Genomic DNA, 6,357 nt, shown 5'->3' on the forward strand with positions numbered 1-6,357 from the left:
AGGACTGACTTCTTTCCTTTCTCCCCGGTGCCTGTGGCCAGGAAGCCGTCATTCCCGTGGTGACGCCCCGCTGGTGTGAGGGCGGGACCCGCTCTCCCGTTGTGCCTCTCGGCGTGACTCCCGGGCCTCGCCTGTCTCCGGGCTGCAGGAGCAGGGCACCTGTGAGGTTGTTCGCAACTGCACATCTCTCCCAGCACAGTCCGCACGTGCTGCATCTCAACATGTTGAAAACAAATCTCTCCCAGCTGAATGCTGGTCGACTGCCGCCTTCCAGAGGGGTGGCTTCTAACTATTTGCAGAAGACCCAGAAAGGGTTTGAACACAAGTCCGTTCCTTCACTTAAGTTCTTTTTGGAGCACAGACGGTGTTATCATATCACGGAGTCCTTTCTCCATGTGGTGTGATATCCAGAAGGACCCCAGGAAGAACATTCGCGCGCGGAACCTCACTCAAGCACAGGGCGGGGCTGGTCACCGTCTCTGACCGCTGCCTGTTGTCCGTCTGGGTCCCGGGGAAGCTCGGATCCCTGAGCCCCTGGCATTCCTTCTCTGGAGCCGAAAGCCAACACTGTATGTGCAAGGGAGTGTGAGCGTGTGTGGAAGTGTGTGTGGGGGGGCATTCCAAAGTACAGAAGCCCCCGGAGGGAGGAGAGGGAAGGGGATGACCTTTGACTTCCCACCCGCTGAAATGCCCCAAATTCAAGGAGACGGAGGATATTCTCCAGCGGGAGCCACTTCGCCACTGCCGGAAATCCCGCAAATGGACCCAGACTTTTTGTTTTTGTTCCTTTTCGGTCCTACAGGACTCTGTTCTCCCTCCCACTCCCCCGTGGATTCAGAAGAGGAACATGCGTTCGTGACGTGGGTGCGTTCGTGGGTCTGTTCACAGGGTCGGAGTATCCCGGTGCTTCCTTCTCGTCCTTAAATGGGTTTATCTTCATGTCTGGACTCCAGGTTCACCTTGTATAAAGTGGCCCGTTTGCCGCTCAAAAGGCTCCCCCGTCCCCCGCCGCCTCCCAGCCCTGCAGATAACGCGTCTCCTTTCTGTGCATTAGTCTCCCCTGGCGGTGGATTTCATAGGGACAGTGGCACGTTTCGGGGACCCTTAAGAAGCAAGCGATGTGTAAGCTGCAGAGGTTTCTGAACGGAAGGTTCTTCGAACAAAACTCGCACACATTTGGCCCTTGTCGTTCGGTGCTGTAGCTAATAGGATGGCCGGGCCCGGGCCGGGAGGCTCAGTCAGCCAAGCCTCTGCCTCCAGCTCGGGTTATGATCCTGGGGTCGGGCTCCCTGCTCAGCGGGGAGTCTGCTTCTCCCTCTCCCTGTGACCGCCCCCCCCCCGCCACTCGTGCTCTCTCAAGTAAATAAATAAAAAACTTTTTTTAAAAAGTGTTCATAAGCGAAGAAAAAATTCATTTGGAGACTGCTGCGCTCATTTCCGTAATTTAGTTCAGTGGGACCGCATTAACACAGGAAAGCCTTTTGGTGCCTAAATCGACCCCGGCGTGAATCGCAGTAGTCTTTACTGAGAACGCGGCATGACTGTCCTCGTCAGATTCATGCGTTGGAGCTGACAGTTTCGTCCCACAATCAGGTCATCACAGAGGAAGGACTCTGAGGCCGCATTTTACGGACGTGGCCAGCATGTGGCACTGTTTCCTGTGAAACGCTGCCTTGGTGCCTTCTCCCAGCTCTGCAAATCTGCCCTGGTGACAGTGGCTCAAGCTACATTTCACTGGGCTCGAAACATCAAAGAAGAAACAACCCACTTAAGTCTTTAAACAGAACAGAGTTTCAGTATTTCTGAAGAGCACCTGTAGGTTTCTTTGCACGTTGAGGAACGAACAGAATAAAAGAGTGATTGTTTATTAGAACGTCCTTTTAAGAAAGCTTTAAAAAGTGTGATTTCCACAACATTTTAAATATGAATTTCACTGAAAGATTCCTGATGTAGTTCACATGAGAACTGGGCCCGTCGGAAGAGGGTAATGAGGTTTTTAAAAGTTATATTATTTAAGGTTCAGTAAAAATTATATGATTTCAGTTTATTTGAATGTGCTTAGGATTCTCAAAAATTTGCTGGGGGCAAACCAGTTATGATATTGGGGTCATGTCAAGAAGTGGAAACCCACGACTTACTTTTTCTATTTTAAATAGTTTCCTGCATTTGACGATTAAGTAGTACTTATTTGATGGCTCTGTGTTTTGGGTTTCCAAAACCCAATGTTCTGGCATCAGCCACTACGCTCAGTAAGACACTCAACTCGACAGGGGCCATGAAATGTGCTAAAGCTACAAATTTCTGGCAGTAGGTGCTGGGAGGGAAGAAGCATTCACAGTTGAATATCACACTCTCTTAGAACATGAACCATGCATATTGATACGTTTTATTTTTTAGTAGCTCTTCTCGTTTTAGTAATTATTGCAGTGACGGATTAAACCTTTAGGGATGACTTCATCTACAGTAGGTGTGCACAACGGGTGCCAAATTTAATTCTAACTGAAAGATTGATTGTAGCCTTGGGGGAGGAGAGACGAAACGGCATGAAAACAAGCAATAGCTTGAAATCATGTTATGTCACCATCCTTTCTGCCTTCTGTCCAGAAAAAATTGAAATTTCATTAGACTGTTCTTCAGCGCACAAAAGTAATAGCTGTTTTCTGACGCTTCCTAATAACATCTTCGTAAATAGCCAGTCCATTAATAACATCAATACCTCTAAGGCTATAAATGGAGCAGCTGAATTTTTATAATCTCGCTGCAAAGCGTGTCGTATGCTTACCTTATCCCCTGACAGGATATCTACAGTGCACAGTGATTAAAAAAAAAAATAAGGCAGATGATTGCAAAGGAATGTGAGCGTCCTTTTCTACAAAGCACAGCGTGTTCAATGGCCCTGTTGCATAAAGTTATCACTTTCATTTGCAGAAGGATAAAACTGGCTGGCAGGGGCCGGCGCAGTAAGCGGTACCAGAGAGGTTCACCCCATTCTTGCCCGAAATCCTCTTACAAAAGATGGAAATCTGATCCGTATCCATTCAGTTGTTAACTGCATCCCATACTCCCGTTTCTCTAAGTTTTCCTCTTAAGAGCTCTTGGTCACCTCCCCTTACGTCATCGTCTCCTATACCCAAAGACTGGGGACCTCATGAATGCCATCACATTTAAGTATTGGTCTTCCCCAATTTTAGGGGGAGTTCTCAATTTGCTTTTCCAAGGCGGTGGGGGGGGGGATGTATCTGAGAAAGATTATGCTTGGTTCCTTCCTAGTTTATTCTTATCAACTGCAGCTGGGAAGCTTTTGAAAAGACCAGCTGCTCCTCTGGAAGAAGGAGTGTAACACTATGTCATTGGACTGGAAGGTACTGGGGAAAGTGGAGTGATGTGATCATGGAGAAATAGTTCGGTATGTCCAACCTAGATCAACAAGTACACCGAAAAAGTACTTCAAACAACGAGAAAGCCATAAATGCTACTGAAACCCACTTTCAGTGGGCTGTTTTCTGAACCAGTTGTCTGTCAAACTTGCCCCGGTTCAGTGGCTGAGGAGCACCAAGTGTTGTTTAAAAGTTGGGATTCCCGTGCCCTACCCAGGTCCGCTGAGCCAGAGCCGGTGACCGTGGAGCTCTGGAGTGCATCTTCAGCAACCTTCTCAGGAGGTTCTTACTCTGTGCACAATGCGGCCGGGGGGTGGGATGGCGGAGAATAGGAGGGACAGACAGAAGGGAAGGAAAGGAAGAAGAAACTTGTATCCTAAATAAATGGTAGGGAAGACTATAGCCAGCTTCTTGGATGAGGACCTTGTTTTGTGCGTTTCTTCTAGAACCTGACCAAGATGGGCCACACAGTTGGGTCTTTGTTCACACAGATAAAAGTTAAGAGACAGACAGTTAAGACCCTTTCCCACTGTCCTTGCTGGGTGGGTGTTTTGTTCATTTAAAGTCAAAGTGAACTCAACTTCTTTACACAAATTCAGACTGTGGGGTCCAAGTCGACCGTGAGCAAAGGCTTGCCAAGCTTTCTTGCAAAAGGTACCTGGACAATTGTCCCCCATCACTTTCCCCACCATTCCTTCTGGACACTACAGTTCTCCCATGTGGTGGATCTGCGTGATCTCAGAGATCTTCATGAACGTGGCCAGTCCTGTCGAAAGTTAGCTTCTGGGAGACAACTTCTAGGGCGAACTGCAGAATAAATTCGGCACATATAAGCAGAATAAAAAAACTCATATTTCAACTGTTATTCTGACTTTACCAAAACGTTTTCCTTTTACAAGTTACTTCAAACTAAAATTAAAATAAATAAAAAAGGCCAGCGTAGTCACGGAAAATGTCTGTGATAATTCTAAAACAAGAAAGCCATATAATTTTAACATATGCATAAGGTGGCCCTATATGTTTAATCTGAAGCTCTCTGTTCAACAGGCTAGATGTTCACGTTTGTGATTTGTTATAAAATGCATTTATTCATGGAAGTGAATATGCTATAGAACCCATAAAAAAACACAGTGATTCCTTTGAACATTCAAGAGCTGTTTTTAAAAGCTCAGCGTGTTCGTCCCTATGATTTCACTTTCTAGAATATACATTTCATGATATGACACGCAACGTTATAAATCAAAGATACTAGGAAAATGTAGACGTGCATGATACCCTCATTTTCACCAAGGGCAGGTATCTGCTTACCTTCAAAAGTTAAATGCAATGGAAGCCTCCGCCGTAGCTTTTGGAAACGCTTTCGGTAATTCGCAGTGTGAGTGACAACGTTTCGCAGTCAGTTCCTCTGTGCAGACGTCCCTCCTCTAGTCACTGCTGGGAGGCCGTCGACACCTCCCCGCCTGGAGTCACCCTGGTTAGCTCCTTTGCTCTAGTCATTGTTAAGTGTTCAACAGACTTTTAAAAGATTGATTTATTTATTAGAGAGAGAGAAACAGCGAGAGAGGGAACACAAGCAGGGGGCGTGGGAGGGGCAGAGGGAGAGGGAGAAGCAAGCTTCCTGCTGAGCAGGGAGCCCAGTGTGAGGCTCGATCCCAGGACCCCGGGATCACCACCCGAGTCAAGGGCAGACGCTTAACGACGGAACCACCCAGGCGCCCCGTGTTTAACAGACTTGAAAAAGATTTCTGTGAACAGTTCTGAGCATCTGTTCAACGACTGAGCTCACGCCTAAATTTTTTCCGTTTCCCGCTCAAGGGCAGTGTGGTGTTGCTAACCTGCCCATGGAGCTGCCCCCATAACTCAAACCTCATTCAGAATTAAAAGCAAGATGGTGCCGGAAGAACGTTGAGCCAAGTGTGATCTTTCTGGGATGGGGCTCTGTACGCCCGGGCAGGGGGCACGCCCAGGAAGCCAGTTCTTTCTACAGAACCTTTTGAGTGAGACCATTCTGGTTTTTAAAAATTCACGGAGAAACAGACTAAGCCGTGAGTTCTGTGTGGCCTCACGGACTTCACTGTGGGAAGACACATGCACAGATGATGTCCTTGAGAAAGAATCCTGGGTACAGCAGGACGGCTGTCGCTCCTTGTCCTTATCCTTTAGCAGGAAGAGCTCAGCATCCAGAGTGGAAAATACGCGGGAGAATGGGGGGTGGGGAGAGGCTGGAAGCTGGAAAGAGCCTAAGCTCTGTGGGAGGAGGAACCCGCCCTGAGAAGAATCTCGGGGCAGGTCGAGTGCATCTCAGCACCAGCTGTGCTCAGTCGTGGGCTCATGGTCGGGCTGGGTTTGGACTCCAGAAGGCCACTCTGTAGGAGGATGTGGGGAGGGCTGGGCAGAGGTGTTTCTGTCCATCAGGTGGTCTGTGCCCAAGCACACGTGAGCACGGGGCTTTTCGACTCACCTGCGTTACCTACGTATCCCCGTGTCCCAAGCACGTTCTTCATGATCCCAGCTCTCTCTAGGGCTGCCGCCTCCCCGCTGTCACGTCCTGGTGGAACTCAGGGAAGCACAAAAGTGGTTACAGGTGGTGCACTATAAATGCTGCCCCGGCTCTTTCCGTGGCACGGTCCCCTGTGGGGACCCAGAGCAGGTCCCTAGAGGGGAAAGGGACATGGTGGGGCTGAACCGAGAGTCGTTGGGGGGGGGGCACACAGGGGGGGAAGATTTAGGGAAAGATTTGTTTTGGGGCCTCCTTGGAGAGAGTAGTGCTTCCCAGAAAATGGGACGCCCGAGGAAGCAAGTAGCGTGCGTCTGTGTCACAAACGGGGCTTGCTCTGTACCCAGATGGGTTTCCAGGTCATAACAGGGAGAGGAGGGAGGAGGAATGAAGGAAGGAATGCGGGAGGGGAGAGAGGGAACTGTCAGTCCGGTGTCCCTGCGTGCCTTCTCGCTGCTCTCCAGACCAGTCGCGCCTTTGCTC

At 49.0% G+C, this 6,357-nt stretch overlaps 1 long non-coding RNA gene across 1 annotated transcript; it reads right to left on the reverse strand.

Moving 5' to 3' along the window:
• Positions 1 to 3,785: 3,785 nt before the first annotated feature.
• LOC309855864 lies at positions 3,786 to 5,732 on the reverse strand. Its single transcript, XR_014307012.1, has 2 exons — positions 4,686 to 5,732; positions 3,786 to 4,184 (listed from the first exon to the last, which is right to left on the reverse strand). It is a non-coding gene; the product is annotated as an uncharacterized lncRNA (long non-coding RNA).
• Between the last annotated feature and the right edge of the window lie 625 nt (positions 5,733 to 6,357).

Source organism: Mustela nivalis (genome assembly GCF_964662115.1).
Source record: "Mustela nivalis genome assembly, chromosome: X".
NCBI classification, from domain to species: Eukaryota; Metazoa; Chordata; class Mammalia; order Carnivora; family Mustelidae; genus Mustela; species Mustela nivalis.